General features: G+C 48.6%; 1 protein-coding gene across 1 annotated transcript in view; it reads left to right on the top strand.

The window, feature by feature from the left end:
• phlpp2 (PH domain and leucine rich repeat protein phosphatase 2) overlaps nt 1-25,541 on the top strand; it is a gene marked incomplete at its 3' end in the record, with an annotated part of 293,323 nt that overhangs the window by 70,083 nt on the left and 197,699 nt on the right.

Here is a 25,541-nt window from a genome sequence, read left to right as displayed (position 1 = left end):
AGAGGATAGGAGAGAGAGGGAGAGGATAGGAGAGAGAGAGGGAGAGGATAGGAGAGGGGGATAGGAGAGAGGGGAAGAGGATAGGAGAGAGGGAGAGGATAGGAGAGAGAGAGGGAGAGGATAGGAGAGAGGGAGAGGATAGGAGAGAGGGAGAGGATAGGAGAGAGAGATGGAGAGGATAGGAGAGAGAGGGAGAGGATAGGAGAGAGAGGGAGAGGATAGGAGAGAGATGGAGAGGATAGGAGAGAGAGGGAGAGGATAGGAGAGAGAGGGAGAGGATAGGAGAGAGAGAGGGAGAGGATAGGAGAGAGGGAGAGGATAGGAGAGAGAGGGAGAGGATAGGAGAGAGAGGGAGAGGATAGGAGAGAGAGGGAGAGGATAGGAGAGAGAGGGAGAGGATAGGAGAGAGAGAGGGAGAGGATAGGAGAGAGGGAGAGGATAGGAGAGAGAGGGAGAGGATAGGAGAGAGAGGGAGAGGATAGGAGAGAGAGAGGGAGAGGATAGGAGAGAGGGAGAGGATAGGAGAGAGAGGGAGAGGATAGGAGAGAGAGGGAGAGGATAGGAGAGAGAGAGGGAGAGGATAGGAGAGAGGGAGAGGATAGGAGAGAGAGGGAGAGGATAGGAGAGAGAGGGAGATAGGAGAGAGAGGGAGAGGATAGGAGAGAGAGGGAGAGGATAGGAGAGGGGAAGAGGATAGGAGAGAGAGGGAGATAGGAGAGAGAGGGAGAGGATAGGAGAGAGAGGGAGAGGATAAGAGAGAGAGGGAGAGGATAGGAGAGAGATAGGGGGAGAGGGAGAGGAGAGAGAGGGAGAGGATAGGAGAGAGGGGAAGAGGATAGGAGAGAGAGGGAGAGGATAGGAGAGAGGGAGAGGATAGGAGAGGGGGATAGGAGAGGGGGGATAGGAGAGAGAGGGAGAGGATAGGAGAGAGAGATGGAGAGGATAGGAGAGAGAGGGAGAGGATAGGAGAGGGGGATAGGAGAGGGGGGATAGGAGAGAGAGGGAGAGGATAGGAGAGAGGATAGGAGAGAGAGAGGGAGAGGATAGGAGAGGGGGATAGGAGAGGGGGGATAGGAGAGAGAGGGAGAGGATAGGAGAGAGGATAGGAGAGAGAGGGAGAGGATAGGAGAGAGAGGGAGAGGATAGGAGAGAGAGGGAGAGGATAAGAGAGAGACGGAGAGGATAGGAGAGAGATAGGAGAGAGAGGGAGAGGATAGGAGAGAGGGGAAGAGGATAGGAGAGAGAGGGAGAGGATAGGAGAGAGAGGAAGAGGATAGGAGAGAGGGGGATAGGAGAGAGAGGGAGAGGATAGGAGAGAGAGATGGAGAGGATAGGAGAGAGAGATGGAGAGGATAGGAGAGAGAGATGGAGAGGATAGGAGAGAGAGGGAGAGGATAGGAGAGAGGATAGGAGAGAGAGAGGGAGAGGATAGGAGAGAGGGGGGATAGGAGAGAGGGAGAGGATAGGAGAGAGAGGGAGAGGATAGGAGAGAGGGGAAGAGGATAGGAGAGGGGAAGATGATAGGTGAGAGAGGGGGATAGGAGAGAGAGGGAGAGGATAGGAGAGAGAGGGAGAGGATAAGAGAGAGACGGAGAGGATAGGAGAGAGATAGGGGGAGAGGGAGAGGATAGGAGAGAGGGGAAGAGGATAGGAGAGAGAGGGAGAGGATAGGAGAGAGAGGGAGAGGATAGGAGAGAGGGGAAGAGGATAGGAGAGAGGGGAAGAGGATAGGTGAGAGAGGGGGATAGGAGAGAGAGGGAGAGGATAGGAGAGAGAGATGGAGAGGATAGGAGAGAGAGGGAGAGGATAGGAGAGAGAGATGGAGAGGATAGGAGAGAGAGATGGAGAGGATAGGAGAGAGGGCGAGAGGATAGAACAGGAGCTGGATATCACAGCCAGGCCACTGGGTCCATACAGCAGCAGCTGTGAGGGGGGATCCATCAGACCTTCACCTGAGCTCCAGGGGGTTGGGTGACGCACTGGGCTGACATTCGCTCTGCAGGGTCTGTTAACCTCTTTGGTTCTTACAGATCAGATCTGGAAAGTCTAGAAAGGGGAATTTGGGAATTTCACAAAAATGCCTGGGATATGGTGAAAAGATATTGTTCCATTGTTTACCTGACTACACATGTTATGGTGTTTTGAGATGGAACATCCCTGTCTGGCTGTCTGCAGCAACACTCCACATCCGCCTAATCCTCAGCAGGACACTCCTCTGAGACTCAGGTTTAGTCTCCTAATACATTATTGATCTTCCAGAACCAGTCTGGTCGGGGGTTGAAATAAAAACAAAATAAACAGTGTGGTCTCCTTTTTAAAAGTGCCACTGAAGGACCGGCCCAGAGAGGAGCCTGCTACTGTACGCTGAGGCCATTTATGATGCTCACGGCCTGGAGGAGCCATAAATAACACATCCTTCCTTTTGACATTCCCTGATGAACTGGTTACCAGAAGAGGGCAGAAGCAGTGGCAGAGGGAGTGGTTGCATAGCAGGGATGGGAAATCCACATTCAATATATTGTGATATAAAAATGTGTCAGAAATTTGTACAGCAGAGTTCGTGATCAACATTTTGAACACAATACATTTGCTTGATGTAACGTTACAGATAAACACATTATCCCATCCCAATTGTGTGGATCTAGGCATGTAGGCCCAGGTGTGGTCCTGTGCAGCTCAATGGGTAGAGTGCTTGGCGCTCTTGAGCATGGCACTAACTAGGGATTAAATTCCCATTAGAGCCACCCATACTGAAAAATTGTTTTGCAGTCATTCCATTGTAAAGTGCTTTGTGTAGTAGTAGCAAAGAGGGTAATAAAGAGGGATATCAGCCACGAAAATGAATAAGAGACTCACTGAAAACTCAACTCGTTAGCCTAGCTTACCCTTGTGGTTTGTAAACCATCACAAAAATAAATCAGTCTGCACCAAAAATCCCTTTTTTAAAAAGATCAGCTGAATGACATTCTGAGTTTAAAATGTCAATATCTGATCTGCAATATATGTCACTAATACAATTCTTTTAACGCCACTATTTTTTTAACGCAAAATTTACGTTTAAAAAAATATTATATATTATTGTATTAATTGATACTCTCATTGATACTATGTTTGTTTCTCACTCAAAGTGTGTGTGTGTGAGAGAGAGAGAGAGAGAGAGAGAGAGAGAGCGGGGGGGGGGGGGGGGTTGAGAGAGATGAGGAAGGGGCAAGGGAGAAAGAGAACGACAGGTTATGTATATAACCTAGTTATATGAGTACTGGCTAAGCGTCCCGCTCTTAAGCCATACCGAGATATACCTCATCTTATATACCTATTGTACTCCATCAACGAATAAACCCAAAATACACCCCTCACCTGCCAGGCCCCGCCCCTTAGTGGCGTGCTACATAGGACTGGGCATGGCCACCACTCACTCTTCCTCGGAAAAAATCATTTCCAAAGAAAAGTTTCCCCAAGGGAACTCAGGGCACGCTAAGAGCGGGACGCTTAGCCAGTACTCATATAACTAGGTTATATACATAACCTGTCGTTATATAGCGTACTTGCATCCCGTCCCGCTCTTAAGCCGTACCGAGATATGGGGTAGAGCGGACGCGAGGCCCGACAGATGTACCCCGTGAGGACCCGTAAGCCCACATCAAGGGGGAAGGGGAGTCCCGTCACCCCATCCTTCCTAATGAAGAGGGGGCGCAGTCAACTCCACCGAGTGCGAACAAGAGGGAACTAGAACCCCTTGAACACACAGCACAGGCGGAACCACGTGTGACACAACACACTGTGGCCCATACCCACACACCCCTGCTACCCCACCAAGGACGGGAAGCAGGAGAGGCCACAGACCTCAGAACCGCCTGGGAGACAGAACCCCCGGTCATGTCCATGAGGTAAAACCTTACGAAGGGACCGGGGAGGACCATGAAGCTGCAGCACAGCAGAGCGGCAGAGGCTGCCACCCCACGAGTGGAGTGCGCCCTGACGCCCCCAGGGGGAGCCAGCCCGGCCAACGTGTAGCAAAGGGCAATGCCCTCGCACAACCAATGGGACAGGCGCTGTTTAGATAGTGCCTTACCAGCACGAGAACCACCGTTACAGACAAAACTGATCGGTAGCCCTGAGGCCCTGAGCACGGCTGAGGTAAATCCCCAAAGCCCGGACCGGACATGACAGGTGAAGGCCCGCCTCCAACTCACTAGCGTGAGGAGGTGGATGAAATGCCTGAACCACAATATCCCTGGAGCAGAAGGAACTCCGGATATTTGTAGGCACGAAGGCAGGATTAGGCCGCAGAGTGGCACCGCAATCGGAACGAAAGACAGGCACTCTGGTCGTACCGAGAGAGCACAAAGCGCACCCACGCGTTTAGCGGAGGTGACGGCCAGCAAGAACGCGGTCTTTGAACGACAGCTGTTCCAACGGCGCTTGCTCAAGAGGCTCAAACGGGGCCAAGGACAACCGACGAGGACCAATTGAAGATCCCAACTCGGAGCCAAAGAGCGTTTTACCGGCTTAACGCGTCGGGCGCCAAGCAGGAAACGCTTCACAAGAGGGTGGCTGAACAAAACATCACCCTCAAATCCCTCATGATAAGAGGATATAGCTGCTGCATATACCCTCACCGTCGAAGCCGACAGTCTATCAAGGAGAGACTGGAGGTAAACAAGGACAATATCCAGGAGGCAGGACATCGGTCCCTGCCCCCCCGCCTTACACCACTCTTGGAACATATGCCATCTGCCCGCGTAAAGCAGATAGCATGCGCATTCCGGATGGTATCAACCACAGACGGGTCCATCCTCTCCAGACTTACCCTCTCACCAGCCAAACCATCAGACGTTGGCACAACACCGAGTGCTGAACAGCGACCCGTGTGCTTGAGTGAGGGCCTTCGCCGACCAAGGAATAGGCCATGGCGGAGCTACCAGTAGCTGGATCAGGACCGGGAACCACACAGCTGCGCCCCCGTCCGGCACAATCAGGATCAAAGACCTGCGCTCCTCAACGTACCCGCCCCAACAACTGACCTAACAGATGTATGGGGAAAGAATCCCAGGCGACACGGCATCGGTCCCAGACCTGCCTGGCTATGTCCGGACGTAATCCCCACCCGTCAGGATGAGGACCGCCCCGCGACATTACACCTGTACCCACATTCACCCTGCCGGGGATGTGGGGAGCCCTCAGGCCGCGCAGATGGAGGACTCCCATAGCCAGCCGCCCGGTGCAGACACGCAACACGCTCTGAGAGGGATGCCCATAACACTCCACCCGTTGACTGGGAAGAGGAGTACTCCACTTCCAGTCTACAGCAACCCCAGGCTGGTAGGAACCCTGCCTGGCATGAGACCTGACGATCCACCTTGACCGCCAAGGACCAGAACATCGGCAGGGCAGAATACACTTCGTAACCCCTGACGATGCAGAGGCCCCAGTGCGGCCTCCACGCACCCGGTGAAGATGCGGGGAGCCAGAGAAAAGCAGAACGGCAGCCCCTGGTACCCTATACGCCAACCCTGTAAGGAAGCGTAGGTAAGCCCTAGGACGGAAGATCGGGAATGCGCATACACATCCTACAGGTCTATGGAGGAGAACCAGACCCCCACCTGACAGTGTTCAACAGGTAGGAGACGATCCAAAAAATACCGAACCTTCCCATGGTCCAACATGGGTCTGACACCCCCCCCCCCCCCTCCCGAGAACACCGGGAGGAAAACGCCACGACGATGGCTTGCTTCGTCCACAGAGATCAGATCTCGTCGACCAGAGCTGTCACTGCTGGAGACCCTGACAATAGGGTCTGTACCAAACCCGAAAACGGGTGGGGTTGTGTAAACACAAGTCCCCGCCTCAGCGTTCTCTCCATCCACCTCGACATATGGTACTGCCGTAGCCATATGTGATGACACTCCCAACGCACCCGCCGCCATGTGGCGCAGGTCCGCAAGGAACTGTAGATAGGCAGCCCGGTCCCACCCGCTGTGCGTAGCCAACCCTGGACCCGTGCGAGCAGAGCGTTCCGTGGAGTCGGGTCGGAACCTGACACTACCCACGAGGCAATCGCACCCAAGGGGGGACCCCGACAGAAAGGGCCGGTTTGATACGGGGGAAGTCGACATCAATCTAGGTGACAAAAGCCCCCCCACTGAACTCCCCTCCAGAACATGCTGAGGAGTTGTTCTGCAGCCGGACATGCAAGGCGTGAGGACCCCATGGGTTCCTACACACCGTAGCCCTGCAGTGATATTACTACCACCTAAATCACGCGCACCTCTTCTTTTCAGACCACTGCCGATCTCGCGGGAGTGGGAGGCACCAACATGATACCTGGCCTGGCGAAGGCGAGGCCGGGGAAGCCCGCACTGTGTGCCTCAAAAGGTTTCGAGCCCCCCTGCTGACGACACCTATAGTTGACAGACGTAACACCAGGCTCAACCAACACAGCTTATGGTGTGGGAGCCGCTTGACAGCACAACATTCTCACGGACAGACCCAGGCTCAGCCATCAACTGGGTGTCAGCCCCTGTCCCCATGAGAAGCGAAAAGTGGGGCCGTCCGCGCTTCAACGAAGGCACGCGGCCCGCAGCCAAAGGAAACAATCAGAGCCCCCTTTTTCCACTGGTGTTGGGGGAGGGAGTGATAGGAGAGCGGGCTGCTCGCGGCAGGACGGCGACGGCTTGTATATTCCAAGCCGAGCCCATCCAACATGGCCGATCCCTCGGCCGCCAAGGCTGTCGGCCTTGTGGACACCTGTCGATTCAACGCCCAGGATACCTCTGGCGGGGGAAAACATGGCCGCCTGTCGAGGGCCTCGTCATCGCCGCTGACGAGGCCGTGCTCTCTCTTCTTCTGGCTGCGCGGTGTGAGGCGGTGTGGGGCCTAGGACAAATACCGCCCGCGCTCCAGCGGAAGACCAAAATCCTCTGCGGAGAGGGGAGCCCTAAGCGGTTATAGCTTGCGGCTGGGTCAAAGCTAATAACGTCAACAACCTCGCGCGATGTGTCGACGTCGGCTGGCCCTCAAGGCCCCGCCACCAGACACCATTTGTTGATAGAAAAAACAGCAATTCGAACACAGTTCTAATCGCTGCCAATTCCATACCGTGACGGTACAGGCTTTAGCAGCCCACCATCCACTCGCCGGGCCGACCCACCTCATGGCGTCGGCCAAGCGGGGCACTGTTTCAACATGTCAAAAGCAAAGGACTGATGCTAACACGGAGCACCAGTGGTGGGTGTAAACAGCAACCTCCACTGTGGTGTGCACCATGAAGGGGTTAATGAATAAATGAACTAACACCACGAACATACTGTAGAATGGGCAAGCCCATGTACACAACGTTAAGGGGAGGCGGACCAGAGAGAACCAGTCCCGCATTCATTCATAATATTCACAACAGCACACCAGCCCTAGACCTCAGCCCATTTACCCATGAAGGTAAACAAAGCCCCCCCTGCACTACTCCCCCAGTAAACACAGATTGACCGTCAGCATGAATGGTTGAGAGGAGGGAAGATTGTAGCATAGACAACATTCCCGTAGCAGAGAGACAGAACAAAAACAGTAGCCCCACTATAGCATAGCGTTCGACGCTAATGTGGACAGAAAACAGTCAGCTGAGCCACAACACTGGCCGCCACTAAATTCCGTCCTGCAGCAGTATAGCTCTACTGCCACCCGCTGGGCCGACTCGCTCTCAAGCATCGGCTCCCGGGTGGGGCACCGTCCAGCCCCGCCGAGGCACAGGACCAATGCTACCTGGCTAGGCTCCTAGCCACGGCACACCCGCCCTGCACCCTGTTGTCAACCCATTTACCCGTAAAGGGAATATAGGACTCAGCAAAACCCCCCACATTAGCTACCGACTGACCTTCATCAATGAACCGGTTTAAGAGGAGGGAAAAGCGGCAACATCCCACGGCGGGGAACATTAAAACAGTGCCCAGCATGTCAGCAGTAGTGTTAGCATTTAGCATTAGCATTTAGTGTTAGCATTTAGTGTTTAGCAGCACGCTCCAGGATCGCTTGGAACCCGTCCACTTCAGTGGAACGTTCACCAAACCATCCCGCCCCTGGCGCCGACACACAACATGGTTGTGTAACAAAACAACCCAGCATTACTAACACTAGCATCAATGCCTGATGACACAGGGCTCACCTGTGTGCGAGCCGGCTCGATAGCCAACCTCGCACGCTGTTTCCTCGATCTGCTGCCACAAGACGAGGGAACATCAGAATAGACCCGACGTGTCGTTGGAACATACCCCGAAGATGCCAGGGGTAAGCGCTATATAAAATAGATGTATTATTATTATTATTATTAAGCAAATCTCCGTAAGTACCCAATATTATCAAAACTTTTCAAATCAACTAGTTGCATAGGGCGACTTGCATCCGCTATGATGGAAACGAAATTAGAGGAAGAGTGAGTGGTGGCCATGCCCAGTCCTATGTAGCACGCCACTAATGGGCGGGGCCTGGCAGGTGAGGGGTGTATTTTGGGTTTATTCGTTGATGGAGTACAATAGGTACATGAGATGAGGTATATCTCGGTATGGCTTAAGAGCGGGATGCGATGCAAGTACGCTATATAACTGGGAGAGTGTGTGTGTGTGAGAGAGAGAGGGGGGGGGGGGTGTGAGTCCTCAGCCGTTGTGTGGGTGAATGTAACAAATTCCTAATGTTTTATTTCCCCTATTATTTCATGCACACTTTAATGTCTCCCTCTAGGGGTTGTTTGATGTAATAAAGATGTTTTTTTTGTTTTTTACCTCTTTCTGATCAATAAAGTTATTATGTTTTTGCAGTTTGATATTAGAGACAGTGGTCTAACCGTATTCTGCATGTTGAATTATAGGTTAAAGAATGATAATATCTTATAGTTGTTATGATAAGTGATTGTGAATCTATTGTTATCAAACAGGGAGGAGTGTCGTGGGAATATTATCATGTCATTATCAGTGTTGGGACTAACGCGTTACAAAGTAACGCGTTACAGAAACGAAGTTACTTTTTGCCGCAACTAGTACTCTAACGCATTACTTTTGAAATTCAGTAACGCTACTTACGTTACTGAATGGTTCGTCACTGCGTTATTTGCGTTATATACGGCGTAGATTGATAGCGAGCGGTAGTGATTATTATTATTATTATTATTATCCTCATCCCCACCCGCGTAGAATGATACGAGGCGAGTCTGGCCACTGGCCAATCAGAAGTGCGCAAGAAATGCGGCTACGGAAAGAAATAGACCCTCTCTATTGTAAACAAAACAAACGCTCGCTATGAATCTATATAAAAAGAACGCAGTAACAAACTAACAAACCATTTAGCAACTACTTGGAGAGATAATTAATATACAACATGGAAACGAGATAAAGAACATGTTTGAGGCGCTGCTGGAGTCAACTGGACTAACGTAACGTTACTACATCTCAACCACCGCAGACTTTGGTGAGTCAGTGCAATGTGTTCACTGAAACTCAAGTTGATCAACGGATTTTGACTGTACGAAATCTGCCAGGGAATCTCATAATACTAATCAAACAATATAAATATAGTCCTTTCATGCACAATTGATATCCTAACTATTCTAACGTTGCAATGCTTTGATTGATATCTTAAACAACGTTGCAACTTGCAAGATGGTGAATGAATGAATGAATGAAAACTTTATTTAACAGATTGCAGAATGGGTACAATACAGTACGACTCAATACATACAATTGTTAAGGGGATGCAGACCTGAGAAAGACGTTTGTCTTGTTTCCATCAGGGTCCCCCATTTTCAATTCATATAGACATTTATGACATACACAACATACATGACATTTATGGCATAGGGACATATAGGTATTTATGTACATGGGTACCCCGGTCGTATAGTGTATCTTGTAGACCAGGCCCATTGCAAGTTGCTGTACTCTGTCGTCTACTCTAAGCCATCCTAGGTTGTCAAAGTGGGCAGGGGTGAGGTGGGTTCTGGGGTTCAGGTCAAGTAGTAGTCTGACCAGTTTGTTTTGTGATGTTTGTAATTTTGTTTTAAGCGCCTTTGAGGTGCTTTGGTACCATGAGGTGCACGCATAGTCGTAGTACCCTTGAATTATAATGGTTATAATGAAACGCTCCGGCGACATCAAGGCTGTTCCTTCAACCGGCGCACTTCTTATTATATGACTCGGGACAACATTTGTTTGTGTCAGATTTGTGTTTGTATCTAGACCACATTGCTTAGCAGAGTTCGGTGATGTGAATGGAAACTGTCAAGTTGATCAACCGATTTTGAGTACTATAGGGCATGGGACTCGGGAGCAATCTTTTTTTTTTATCTTTTTTTTAAATAACTAAATAGTTACTTTTCACAGTAACTCATTACTTTTGGGTGTAAGTAACTAGTACAGTAACGAAGTTACTTTGAAATGAAGTAACTAGTAAAGTAACTGAGTTACTATTTTTCAGTAACTAGCACAACACTGGTCATTATAGATCTGTGTTGAGATATCATACATATTCTATCATTGTACAGCTTGACTGGTTTAATACACTCAGACAACTAGGCTACAGTGTGTGTGTCTCTTGAAGTGAATCAAGGTTATATTTTCTCTTCCTAGCCAAGCCATAACAAGGTCGTCTTATTAATTCCCCTAACTGGGAACCATTTTATTTACTTTCATCATCATATCTGAATGTCTAATGTTATGTCTTGCAAATGTGTATAATGTACGTTCTGACCAGAGCTCTTTGTCACTTAATGGTCAGACGCTTGTGTGTGTGAACATGATGTATCTGTCTGTAACTTGATCTTTCATTGTGGCCACAGTGAAATAAACGTCTATTTCTATTTTTTAATAACGACTTTTCCATAACAGAGCTCACTTATCCTTGAAAGACACTTTTATCACTGACTTAAAAGGACCATACATCTGACTTTTACACTAACGTACTAACACAGACGGTCATTAATTTAATGTTGAATATTGATTGATTGATTGATTGGTTGAAAATTGTTGTGTCTTATAAATGGCCTTTTCCAGTGTTTAGCATTGTTTTATAGCAATGGGGGGTTAGTATCAATGGGTCTGTGTCTCTATTTACCATATTGGCGGATTGCTCTAATTCAGTTGAGACAATCTCCTCCTCCAGTGAATTAGGTCATTCTAATTTGACTGTTTTTCTGACGTGAATAAGGCACTGATCTGCATAATTAACGCCCCCTCTATGGTTGTAGCGCAACCATTCGCTCAACAGCAGAGCGAGTGGAAATACCTGCACTTCCTCAAGCGGGTTTTGACAGAGAGAGCTCAGAGAACGAGCGAGCGAGAGAGAGGGAGAGAGAGATAGAGAGGGAGAGAGAGAGAGAGAGGAGCTTCTGTCGGGGAAACAAGCACACGCACATTTTACACACAACCTGACGGCGCGCGGGGAAACACAAACACACGCATTTTACACACAACCTGACGCGCATGGAGGGCCTTCTCCCTGGGAGAGAGAGAGAGGGACCGCGCGCAGGAGTGTGTAAATGTGTGTGCGCGCAGGGCTGGTGTGGGGCTTCTCCCTGGTAGAGAGAGAGAGAGGGACCGCGTGCAGGAGTGTGTAAATGTGTGTGTGCACGGGGCTGGTGTGGGGCATCTCCCTGGTAGAGAGAGAGAGAGGGACCGCGCGCAGGAGTGTGTAAATGTGTGTGTGCATGGGGCTGGTGTGGGGCGCTTCTCCCTGGGATATCACTGTCAAAATATCTTTGACTCCCACGTGCACGCCCATATTCCGATCCCTGCAATAATATTCACAGCGGTATATATTGTCATTTGAAACAAGTTACCAATGCATTGTCCCGTGGGATTATGCCCCCTGCGGCGAAATTAATTAGTATCCCCCTCAATCTTTCGACCTCTCTCTCTGTGCCAGTCGCAGACTGTGGGCGACTGTCACTCAAAGCGCTTATGGGCGGAGCCCAGCACAAACAGCTTGGAATCTTTTTTTTGTATCTACTTTTTTCTCCTCATTTTCTATTTTTCTCCCATCCCAATTTCGTATTATCGAATTCTTCCCTCCCCTGTCTCGAACGTTGCTAGACTATGCCTCCCACTGGTCAGCTGCAATGTGGACGAAGCCTTGCTTCACGTGTCCCCTCCGGTACACGAGGAGGCAGCCGTTGCATCTTTTCACCTGTACAGCGCGATCTTTCAGTGGCGAGGAGTAACGTGTGGGAGGCTCACGATACTTCCTGATTCTGCTGTACAGACGCACCAACCGACCTGTAGGAGTCGCTGTCCACAGCGTCCGATCCCCACCCACCGGCTTTCCCACCCCCTAATACTGCCAATTGTATTAGTATGAACGACCAGCCAAGCCGGAAGCAACGCCCAGAGCTGGGCTCGAACCCAGCATCTCCTGCGTTAGTGGCGAACGCCGTGCCCACTGCACCACTTAGCCGCCCAACAGCTTGGAATCTTGAAGTCGAAAATGTTTGCTTTTGAGTCATTGATTAAAAATATAAAACAATGCATTTTTTTTTTTAAATAACTTTACAGATGTGTTCCATAGACTCACAGGAATTGTGTAAAGTTGCCCAAATAGTGAAAGGAATAGCAATGCATGTCCCCTTTAACAGATTGCAGAATGGGTACAATACAGTACGGCTCAATACACACAATTGTTAAGAGGATACAGACCAGAGAAAGACTTTCATCTTGTTTACATCAGGGTCCCCCATATCAAGCTTTTATTGCCACATTTAGATGATGAATAAAACATTGAAGCTTGTAAAGGCATGATGACGATTAATTAACAACCGCGCACTCTAGTCTGCACTGGACTGTTTCTCCCCTCCTCCCACCCCTTACTACAGTTGTGCCTGAAACAAAACCATGATGAATGATATGTTTGTAACACAGCAGAGTACAATAGGCTGAACATTTTCATTGTTTTCTTGTTCGCCTAATAATGATAACCAATGGAAAGACACACACGCACACACACACACACACACACCAACGTTCTTCCGTGCAACTTTCCCCTCACCGAAAAAAAACAAAAACAATGCAAACATACTTTTGCTGATCTGGACTAAGCTCCTCTCCAGTCGAGCTGCGGTGTTTAAATCCAAAATATTGATAAATCCTCTGCCATTGTTGTGTAATATGGCACCTCTTCTCTAGACAGAGCCTTCTTTCTCTGCCTCACATGAAGTTAAATCTATGACTAGAAGGGAAAGTGAAACTATACACTGGTGGGGGCAATTAATTTACTCAAGTGGATTCCTGAACACAGAATGACACCGTTATCACTGACTGACTACCGCGGCAAGCCTAGGTGGAACTAAGTATAACTTAATAAAAAATTATTATATTTAAAAATAATAATTATAATAATTGGCATAAAAAGGGCACTTTTTTATGAGGGACAAAAGGGCAGGTGCTCGAGCACCCCTTGGGCTCTATGTGTGCATGTGCATGACAATGTATACAATAAGCAAATGTCCAAAACTATAAATAAGAACAACAATAAATAATAACAACATTTATTATTTATTTATTCAAAGTCATTTGCAGTGTTTGTGTAGTGCTATTATAAATTTTTCCGACATCAAATGCGTAATTTTTTATCGTACAAATATTGTCATATTTATTTAAATTATGATTAATTAATTCCAAGGAGGCCTGTAGAGTTAACATGAAGGAATTACTATGAAGCCCTTAACACTTTGAGTGCCACTCACGGCTTTTCTCAGGTTTACGCCCCGACCGTTGAATGCCATGGTCACGAGTATTCTCGGGTATTTTTTATTTATTTTTTTATTAGCGATCTGAAATCATATTGCATCACGCGAGCCTACCGTTGGAGATCCAGGGACCGCCGGCGCTCAGATGTGAAAAAAGCGCCCCCTATCGTCTCCCAGATGGTAAATCACCCTTTTGGAATGGACTCAATGAAAGTGAATGGGAGAACGGATTTCTGACTCCACATTTTACTTCTCACTGATGCAGCCAGGGTCTACCAGAGTTCATTCTGGAGACTCTGAGCCACGGCGAATATGGGTTATACTGTACACACGATGGATCAATACATTTATCGATTTTTTCGAATGGCGATCGGAAATTGGAATAAACCATTTGGATACCATCTGACCTCAGGTAAGGAATCTATGTTATCAGTGTTAGGATAATCAGACTCGTTTTCACGGATATATAAGCGTTTATGTGATATGTGATATGGCTGTTTTGACTGTAAAAGCCATGAGGAAATAAGAGCAGCGATTATCAGCGCACGGCACGAGCGTGCGTGCGCACACATATACTATCGATCATCTAGCGTTTATTTGAAAACGATTCATAAATAGGCCGACAAATGACAACGTTCTGGAATATTCCAGTAAAAGGAGATTATCATAGGCATGGGTTGTTTTTCCCCGGAAAACGGGTGATTTTCAAAATGCTATCAAGCGGAAATGAAGCGATAAAAATACAATCTGCCTTGCCAATGTTGACTGGAAAATGAGTCTTTGATAAGTGACGGGCAGATTAGACACATAGCCATAATTTAAAACATAGATTAGGCGATATTAACGTTAACATTGGCCGTGGATGGTGGCATTCAACAGGGTAAAAAGGAAAACACGGCCGGCACTGAAAGTGTTAAGGACACTGAGCACACCAGTCTGTCAACTTAAGACTGCTCTTCAGCGCTCCTAAATCCTGCTCTTAGTTAGGGCCGAATCCAAGACAAGGGACGGTTGGTTAATCCCAAAATCGGCCAGAAAATGTCCTAAGTGGCGCTAAGAGCAAGATTTGTCAGATCTTTTGTCCTAAATCCATTAGTGAATGAGACCCATTGACTAGATCAGGGGTTCCCAAAGTTTTCAGGCCGCGACCCCCGAAATAACGGTGTCAGAGAGCCGCGACCCCCACTATTATAGGAGGTAAAAAAAATAACAACAAAAAAATGTATTATACATTTATTTTTATTTTTATATTATAAATGGAAATGTATGGTTGAAACATGCAAATGTTCAAACGCACACACACTAATGAGCAATGGAGGCTTTTAACCAGGGCCGGACTGAGGAAATCATTCAGGCCAGGAAATATAGTGCGAAATATAGCCCCAGTCAGCCCACTTTTTAAGTCTGTTACAAAGACTTAATTTCCTGCATTCTGGTGCAGGCATTTTTTTTATTGGTACCCTTTAAATGCCAGATGGCATCACAAATTATTGTTAAAAAACAGGCTAGCATATGTATGATTAGCAACAACACTGATTTTGATGTATTTTCAGTTTTTTTCTAATGTCAGATTGAAAATAATACAATCTTTTATTCAACTTCAGCCCTGATCATAACACCACATATTCATTTTATAATGCTAACCCTTTAAATGCCAGTGTGTGTGATGGCATATATTTGCAATATATCAAATGCAAAGTAGATTTTTCTGGGGGGGATTATCACAGGCTAGCATGTGTCAATGATTAGCAACAACACTGATTTTGATGGATTTTTTGTAAGGGTCCCGCCTCCACCAATCACATGCGGCTCCCCTTGTGTGTGTGTGTGTGTGAGCAAGAGAGAGAGAGAGATAGTTCTCCAACTTGTGTGAGTTGCAGTGATCTCCTGGTGTCAGGATCTGCCCTTTGGGCACATGAACTCTCTGAACTCTCTGAACTCTCTGAACATAGGCAATCCTCTGACGCCCCCTTGGCGGAGTTCTGGGGTTAATTACTTTGCTGGCTCCGGCCATACACCTGTACCTGGTATTTGCTATCATTAATGCACTGCCTATGTTCTTGTTCCCTGTTCATATTCATGTTCCTGTCTAGTCCTAGTCTCCCTTGTATTCCCTGTGTTGTTATGTTACAATGTTTATTCCTGCCTCTTAGTTTAGTGTCTAGTCTCCTTCCCTTATATTCTTGTGTCCTAGCCTGTCAGCCCCCAGCTGTTCCTTGTTGTCTAATTAGTACCTGTATATATTCTCCCTGCCCCTGTCTTCCAGTGTGGCGTCATTGTTTGTTGTTCTCCCGTCAGTACCCTACCGTACTGTGTGTATCTCCGTATCTCCTGTGTCAGTACCTTCCCGTATTTGTAGTCCATGTTTTGTAACGTGTGCCTTTTGACTATGCTCAAGTAAAGCTATTATTATTATCGGAACGTCGACTCGTTGCCTCGTCTCTCTTACTCCACATTGTCCCGCGATTGAATCCTACACTCCTCTCCTAAACTCGGATCCTCACAGTATGACGCCAACAAACCAGTATTCAGCGGACAACGGGAGAGACCAAGTGAGCGACGTATTGCTCACCCTGGAGCGCTTCTTCGAGGGAAACTTCTGCTCTTCATCCTCGTTGGAGAGGATGCAGCTACACGCTCTGCTCTCCTGTGCAAGCGCGACGTGCAGCGCAGAGCAGGCTCCCCTGCTCGCGGAACATGAACGGCAGCTGGGACTGATTATTTGGGCGCTCTGGTCCCCTGCTCCCAGCGAAGCCACGGCTACCAGTACGCCCTCCTCCACAAGTAAGGCCTCTACTGCCACCGCAGCTGTTAGCGTTGGTCCCGCGGCCTTCACTGCCAAGGCTGTTAGCCCAGCCATTAGCCTTGCTTCCCCCGCTAGTGCTGCTAACCCCGGCTCCGTTAACACAGTCCATGCTACTAACCCAGCCGTTAGCCTAGCTTCCAGAGCTAGTAATGCTAGTCCCCGCTCCGTTAACGTTGTCCAGGCTACTAGCACAGCCGTTAGCCTTGCTTCCCCCGCTAGTACTGCTAACCCCTTGCTAGCAAGTCTCATAAGGCTAGCAAGGCTAAGAAGACTAGCATAGCCCTTCCTGCTAGGGTAACTCCTACTGCTAGTACCTTAGCCCTTCCTGCTAGTATAGCATCTACAGCTAGCACCATAGCCCTCTCTGCTAGTATAACGTCCCCTGCTGGTCCCGTAGTCCCCCTCGGGTACAGGTTTCATGAGGCACATTCCCTCCTACAAGAATTTTTGGGCAATTATTCTCCGGCCTGCAGTCTGGAGGAGCGAAAGAACACTTATCGCCTGGTGTTCTCCATGATGAGGCGGAGTCCTGAAAGAGCATGCGAACTCCGGGTACTGGCCGGGAACATGTTTAGGGTGCTCTTCCAGGACCCCAACTCCCCAGCCGACTGCCAAGCCGCTAACCCTGGTAAGGCCTCCACCGCAAGCATGGCCTCTACTGTTAGCATAGCTACTACTAGTTCAGTCCCTACTGCTAGCATAGCTTCCACAGTTAGCACGGCCTCCTCTGCTGGTGAAGCCTCTACTGCCAGCGTGGCCCCGGTTGTTAGCACTGCTACTGCCAGCACCATAGCCCCGTCTGCTAGCGTAGCTCCTACTGCTAACAAGTCACGGAGAGCTAGAAAGTCTAGGAAGGCTAGCATAGCCTCGCCTGCTAGGGTACCTGCTGCTAGCACCCCAGCCCTGCCTGCTAGCCCCACTGTGTGTGTAGCGCATTCAGCTAGCATGGTCTCCACGGCTAGCCCAGCCCCTACTGCTAGTACAGTTCCTACTGCTAGCGTAGCTTCGTCAACTAGCGTGTTTCCCACTGCTAGGACTGCCCCTTCAGCTAGCAAGGTCAGTTTCCCTGGAGCCGCTCTGTCGGCTAATCTCTTGGCTTCCACAGCTAGTACAGCCCCGTCTGATAGCGTAGCCTCTGCAGCTAACCAGGCTTCCACAGCTAGTCCAGCCCTATTTGCTAGCCTAGCCCCTGCTAGCTTACTCCAGATCGCCCATGTAGCCTCTGTAGCTGGCGCCTTAGCTCTTCCTGCTAGTATACCCTCTACAGCTAGCACATCCCCCACTGCTAGCAGACTCGCTGTAGCTAGTACTGCCCCTGCACTTAGCTTAGCCCCTGCTAGCTTACTCCAGATTGCCTATGTGGCCTCTACCACCCGCATGTCTCCCACTGCTAGGACTGCCCCTTCAGCTAGTAAGGTCAGTTTCCCCACTGCTAGGACTGACCCTTCAGCTAGCAAGGTCAGTTCCCGTGGAGCCGCCCCGTCGGCTAACCCCACAGTCTCGTCCGCTAGAGCCCCTGCTGCTAGCACCTCAGTCTCGTCCGCTAGAGCCCCTGCTGCTAGCACCTCAGTCTCATCCGCTAGAGCCCCTGCTGCTAGCCTCCTAGTCATGTCCGCTAGAGCTCCCGCTGCGAACGTTTCGGTCCTGTCCGCTAGGGTTCCACACGCTAGAGTCCCTACTGCTAGCGCCTTAGCCCCGCCGGCTGGTGTAGCCCTAGCAGCTAGCACAGGCCCGGCAGCTAGCATTTCCCAGGTAGCTAACCCAGCTTCTACTGCCAGTTTAGCCCCTGTTCCTCCTCCGGCTCCCGGGGAGACCCCGACATCTGGTCCGGGTCGTGCTCCTGCTCCTGTCCCCGGGGAGTCTCCTGCTCCCGGCTCCTCGTCTGGTCCCGGCTCCTCGTCTGGTCCAGCCCGGCGCCGTGGTCTACGCCGTGGTCTGCACCGAGGTCGATCTGCACCTGGAGAGTCGTCTGGTCCAGCCCTGCGCCGTGGTCCACGTCGTGGTCGACGCCGTGGTCAACGCCGAGGTCTACGCCGTGGTCTGCACCGAGGTCGATCTGCACCTGGAGAGTCGTCTGGTCCAGCCCTGCACCGTGGTCTACGCCGTGGTCTGCACCGAGGTCGATCTGCACCTGGAGAGTCGTCTGGTCCAGCCCTGCGCCATGGTCTACGCCGTGGTCGACGCCGTGGTCAATGCCGAGGTCTGCACCAAGGTCGATCTGCACCTGGAGAGTCGTCTGGTCCAGCCCTGCGCCGTGGTCAATGCCGAGGTCTGCACCGAGGTCTACGCTGAGGTCTACGCCAGGAGGGGCCCCCATCCGGGGTCCTGCGCCCGGTCCCAAGACCTCCACCTGGAGTGGCTCTCGTCCGGGGTCCTGCTCTGGGGTCGTCGCCTCCGCCCTTCGTCTCCGGGCCCCCTGGTTCGGTCCGGGGTCCTGCCCTGGGGTGGTCGCCCTCACCCCTTTGTTTCGGGCCTCCTCACCGGGACCCTGTCCCAGTGCCCGGCCCCCCTCACCGGGTCCCTGTCCCCGTCTCCAGCCCCCCTCATCGGTCCTCTGTCCCCGTCTCCGGCCCCCCTCTCCGGGCCTCTGTCCCTGTCTCCGGCCCCCCTCTCCGGGCCTCTGTCCCTGTCTCTAGCCCGCCTCTCCGGGCCTCTGTCTCTGTCCCCCTCTCCGGTGCCCCTGGTCCCGGGCCCTGTGCGCCCTTCTCCGGGCTCCCCTCTGGTCCTGTTCCCCGGTCCCCCTGCTGCTGGGCCCCTCCTGGGTTTCTTTTTTCCGCCCCCCCCCCGGCTCCTGTTTCTTGTGTCCTCGTCCCCAGTTTTTTCCGGGATCTTGGCCCTTCGCCCTGCCTGTTCCGGGTCGATCTTGGTGGTCGTCTGGGAGCCTCCCCTTCGGGGGGGGGTCCTGTTAGGATCTGCCCTTTGGGCACATGAACTCTCTGAACTCTCTGAACATAGGCAATCCTCTGACGCCCCCTGGCGGAGTTCTGGGGTTAATGACTTTGCTGGCTCCGGCCATACACCTGTACCTGGTATTTGCTATCATTAATGCACTGCCTATGTTCTTGTTCCCTGTTCATATTCATGTTCCTGTCTAGTCCTAGTCTCCCTTGTATTCCCTGTGTTGTTATGTTACAATGTTTATTCCTGCCTCTTAGTTTAGTGTCTAGTCTCCTTCCCTTATATTCTTGTGTCCTAGCCTGTCAGCCCCCAGCTGTTCCTTGTTGTCTAATTAGTACCTGTATATATTCTCCCCGCCCCTGTCTTCCAGTGTGGCGTCATTGTTTGTTGTTCTCCCGTCAGTACCCTACCGTACTGTGTGTATCTCCGTATCTCCTGTGTCAGTACCTTCCCGTATTTGTAGTCCATGTTTTGTAACGTGTGCCTTTTGACTATGCTCAAGTAAAGCTATTATTATTATCGGAACGTCGACTCGTTGCCTCGTCTCTCTTACTCCACATTGTCCCGCGATTGAATCCTACACTCCTCTCCTAAACTCGGATCCTCACACCTGGTTGTTCCCCACCTAGGTTATCTAACTATTGCGCCGCTGCAACTAGAAACACTGGCCTGGCCTGCTTCTAAGTTCAGTGGCCTGACTAAAAAAATCATAGAATTTTTTTATTTTTTTTTAAATCATCTGGCGACCCCCACTTTGGGAACCACTGCTCTATAGCAGCACAGAGCATGTTCTCTATAGCAGTGCAGAGCCTGTTCTCTATTGCAGCACAGAGCCTGTCTCATTTGAAGTCTGAATGAAGTTCCTTGCAGGAGACCAAGCTAATGTAAGACTTTGTTTGAATTAGAAGTTGGCCTAAATGCTGCAGGGGCCTCTAGGCAGAAGGTGGGTCTGGGCTGAAGTGGTTTCCAGAAGAGCTGCTCTGTGCTCTGAGCCCAGTCAGACAGTAAAGACTCTTTTGTTTGTCTGCCTCTGATCCCTGCTGCATCATCTATGAACTCTTCAGCCAAACAAGTCCTGCTGGGATACTAGGAACATTGTCTCCCACTCCTTTCTCAACAAAGCCTTGATACGGTCCAGTCTCAGGATGAGAAATACACAAAGCCCTCTTCAGACCAAGAACAATAACTATACAAAACACTACACTAAAAGATGAAGGATATTCTAAGTAACTGGAAGAATGACCCACCTACAGAGATAAACATGAATAAAACCCAATTAAAATGACTATTGAAAACATGTCCATGAACATAGTGTACAAGGAGACAGACATTTTAGAGGAAATTAAATCAGTGGTTAGATTACATTTAACTGTATATGGATACATTTTACTGTCCATTGGAAGATTAGTCTGTTGTTGGACAGATGTGAGACAAGGGCATTGGTCAGTGTGTTGGAGAGACGTGAGACAAGGGCATTGGTCAGTGTGTTGGAGAGACGTGAGACAAGGGCATTGGTCAGTGTGTTGGAGAGACGTGAGACAAGGGCGTTGGTCAGTATGTTGTTGGACAGATGTGAGACAAGGCCATTGGTCAGTGTGTTTTTGGACAGACGTGAGACGAGGACATTGGTCAGTGTGTTATTGGACAGACGTGAGACGAGGACATTGGTCAGTGTGTTATTGGACAGACGTGAGACGAGGACATTGGTCAGTGTGTTATTGGACAGACGTGAGACGAGGGCATTGGTCAGTATGTTGTTGGAGAGTCGTGAGACAAGGGCATTGGTCAGTGTATTGTTGAACAGACATGAGACGAGGACATTGGTCAGTGTATTGTTGAACAGACATGAGGAGGACATTGGTCAGTGTGTTATTGGACAGACGTGAGACGAGGGCATTCTGTCATCTGCCACTTGTCACTCAGCACTGCAACACTTGCGGCAAAAACTGTGGCAAATATAGACCAATCAAAGCAGATCTCCCCGCATTATTCCTATTACACTATTACACACTATTAGACTATGGCACTATTAATAATACACTATTAAACACTTACTCTGTCACACCATTAAAATTGTTAAGGTTGAATAAACCTTTAAAACTCAAAAAGGTCCATTGACGCCTCCCATAATTCTCTACAACAAACGGTTCATGAGATATGAAATGGGCAGGGCTTACATCAGTGGACAATGATGGAAATTAATTAATAAATTAGTTTAATGCATAGGTATATCAACGACAATAGGCTCACTGTGGCATGCTGTAAACAGGTACCAGAGAGCTGATTATCGGCAAACCTGTGTAGTATCACCCGCTTGCGTTTAAAAGGTGTAACTTCACACTGAATATGTATTTCAATGGACAATGATGAAAATTCATTCAAATAAAATACTTATTTACTTAACCACTTAACTCATTTAGCGCCGCAGGCCTAGAGCATCTTTGTTCCTACTGCGCCACCACTCTAAGAGATAGGAATGCGTGGCGGTGTTTGCAGGGCTATATCTATATTCTATATTATAGCTATGGATACAATGCTATGGCTCATTTGACATCAATTTGACATCGTTCAATATGTGAATAAGATTTTTTTTTTCATGTATACATTCGCGTATTATACCGTGGTGAATATAAGTATAGTTTCAGAGTGATCCTGGCTAATTCCAAAAAACGGCGCTATGGAGGAATACGTGAATTTTACTCAAATCGTTGGCGTTGCTCACCTGGACACGCTACTATTTCCAAATCAAATGTATATAATAGGTATTATGTTTCATCATGAATGCATGAAAGGGGGGGGGTCGTTTTTTGATGCTTTGATCATCACCAACGGCATACGTTCTGGAGTACGTTACACATGGTCGTTGCGATCGATGTGAGATCATGGTTGGATCAAAGCAGGATTGATGTCATATAGTCATTACCTTCACTAGGAGGTACCCCAAAAAGAATATTCCAATTGTCTGATCGCGATTTCCAGTATTGGTGTCCATCGTGTTGCCAACATAATCCACCACAACACATGTATCCGGGGCATTGGACGCGTTTCAATGCCATCGAGTGAACCGCTAGAATCACCTGACCAAAAAAACTGCACCCGGATTGAATTAAACGTAACACCGGGTGTGAAAAAAAGGTTTTGAAGGGTGGGCGATACTGCCACCTATCAGGATGCGGCCGGTATTGCACTCTAGCGATCTCAGAGTGGTTCCCTATGGTAACCCCGAGGTCTGTGGGAGAGAAATTAATACAAATATAGAATAAAATAAATAATGATGAAAACCCGACTATACTTGGGTCTGGCGCTGAACGGTTGGCGAGTTAACCCGACTTTCCTCGGGTCTGGCGCTGATTGAGTTAAGCATTGGATGGCCCGACGGCGGGCCGTCACGCACGTGCAACACTTTGCCCTTGTCTGCCGGCTCCAGGCTGTGTTTTCGCCGATCAACCAATACATTGTTGGAAAGTTGAATTTCCTGTCTTTCGATCGTCACCCCACTCAACCTCTTATTGCGTGCTTCCAGTCTCGAGTTACAAGACGAAACATCCAGCGAGCGTCATTTGACAAGCCATTCGGACAAGTGACCACGTCCAGTTTGGTCGGGTCCTGAACAGACCAGTCACTGCTGATGGTGAAAATTATTGACCACCTTTGTAGCCAATGAAATTCTGGAGCCAACGCTCGTCTGCCGATCAACCAATACATTGTTGGAAAGTTAAACTTCTCGCCGTTCGATCGACACCCCTCTCAATTTATTGCATGTTTTCAGTCTCGAGTTACAAGACGAAGTAGGGGCTCCACTCATTTTCCTTGGGATTGTTAGAAACTTTGGACCTGTACTACATAAGACTTCAGGGCAGGCTATGGAACCGTTATGTTTTCCAGCACCTACCTCTCATATGGATATACTTATTCTCAGAGACCACAGTCTTGAACACACACACACACACACACACACGCACACGCACACGCACACACACACACACACACATGACAAGACACATGGACCCTGCACTGCACCTTAAGATGTATAATGTAACATCTGTATAATGACAATAAAGACTCTAGAAATAATCTATTCTATTTTAAGCTTGTATAGCAGCTATTTTCAGTCATGACAGCATTTACTGTGACAGCACTTACTGACACTTACTGCCATACTTATGTTACAGTTTTTTTTCGATTGCTTAACACTTTGATTGCCCAACCCGAGTTTTATCGGGTTTACCCCCCGCGGGTTGAATGCCCACTCATGAGAATTTTCTCGTTTTTTTTTAATTAGCGATCTGAAATCATATTTCATCTACCGTTGGAAATTCAGCCACTCCAGGCGCTCAGATGTGAAAAAAGCGCCCCCTATCGTCTCCCAGATGGTAATTCACCCTTTTGGATTGGACTCAGTGAAAATGAATGAGAAAAAAAATCCCGGACTCCACATTTTACTTCTCACTCACGCAGCCGGGGTCGATCAGCTCCACGCTGGAGCCTCAGAGCAGCGGGGATTATGTGTTTTTACAGTATACACGGTGGATCAATAAAAGGATTGATTTTTTTCGAATGGCGATCAGGAATTGGAATAATCCATTTGGATACCATCTGATCTCAGGTAAGGAATCTATGTTACCAGTCTTAGGATAATCAGACTCGTTTTCACAGAGATATAAGCTTTTATGTGATTATGTGATATGGCTGATTGACTGTGCGAGCGGTCAGGAAATAGGAGAATCGATTTTCAGCTCGCGGCCAGAGCGTGCATGCGTGCACATAATTATACTATCAATAATCTAGCGTTTATTTGAAAACTATTCATAAATAGGCCGAAAAATGACAACGTTCTAGAATATTCCAGTAAAGGGCGATTATCATGGAATGTCTTCTTTTTTTTCGTGAAAACGAGTGCTTTTCAAAATGCTAGAAACGGGAAATGAAGCGATAAAAAAACAATCTGCTACGACAATGTTGACTGGAAAATGAGTCTTTGATAAGCGACGGGCAGATTAGACACATAGCCATAATTTAAAACATAGATTAGGCGATATTAACGTTAACATTGAAGTGGTGCTGGGCATTCAAGGAGGTAAAAAGGAATTAAGCTTGGGCTCTGAAAGTGTTAAGCATGATTTTGAAAACAGGGCCTGATGTTTCAAAACACTACACACAATTAGCACAACCACACACAATTAGCAGAACACCTCAGATCCTTTGCTAAATGAAACACTCTTGTAAAAACTATACACAAATTTATAAAAACCTCATTTTGTTACCATATGAAACACTCATGTTTCATATGACTTAATTCAGTTTGCACCAGTTACACACTGCTGTGCTTAACCTAAAACACCTTTAGCAATTCTACTTCTCAGTGATTAGAGCACTGTAAGTGAAGTACACAGAGAATGGGCAAATATACAATACATCCACCAAACACTACACAAGCGACTCTCTGAGGTGAGATTCGAACGGGATTGCCCCCCCCCCCCCCTCCCTACCTGCCCCACCTGCCCCCAGAATGGGCAAATATACAATACATTCACCAAACACTACACAAGACCAATTCTGCAGACGGATGAAAATACAATTTATTTCTCCATATACAAATAATGTCCCAGTTTTCATGCTACTACAGTAGTGTGCATAACACTGTAAGCTCAGCAAATATCAGACAAACAAAAAAAATACTGTACGCAGTACGCGTGTATCCTTTCCGCAACGGAATTCGGTTTCCGGGTTCCTCTGATTCGCCGTGACCCGCCCCCCTATCCACCGCTCTGCGGCAGAGCGAGCGGCCGCGGACTCGCTCGCTTCCTCAATTTATACGCATGGAAGTATTGACTGAATGAATGAAAAACTTTATTTAACAGATTGCAGAATGGGTACAATACAGTACGGCTCAATACACACAATTGTTAACACTTTCAGTGCCACCAGGTGGCGCCAGAGTTAGTGCTTGAATGCCACCATCCACTTTAATGTTAACGTTAATATCGCCTAATCTATGTTTTAAATTATGGCTATGTGTCTAATCTGCCCGTCGCTTATCAAAGAATCATTTTCCAGGGGAGCTCCCGTAGCTCACCGCATATCTCGGCGCTATTTCTGCGTCGGGGAAAACCGTGCTCC

Source organism: Notolepis coatsorum (genome assembly GCF_963971535.1).
Source record: "Notolepis coatsorum genome assembly, chromosome: 20".
Taxonomy (NCBI): domain Eukaryota; kingdom Metazoa; phylum Chordata; class Actinopteri; order Aulopiformes; family Paralepididae; genus Notolepis; species Notolepis coatsorum.
This window is presented reverse-complemented; position numbering and strand designations above follow the sequence as displayed.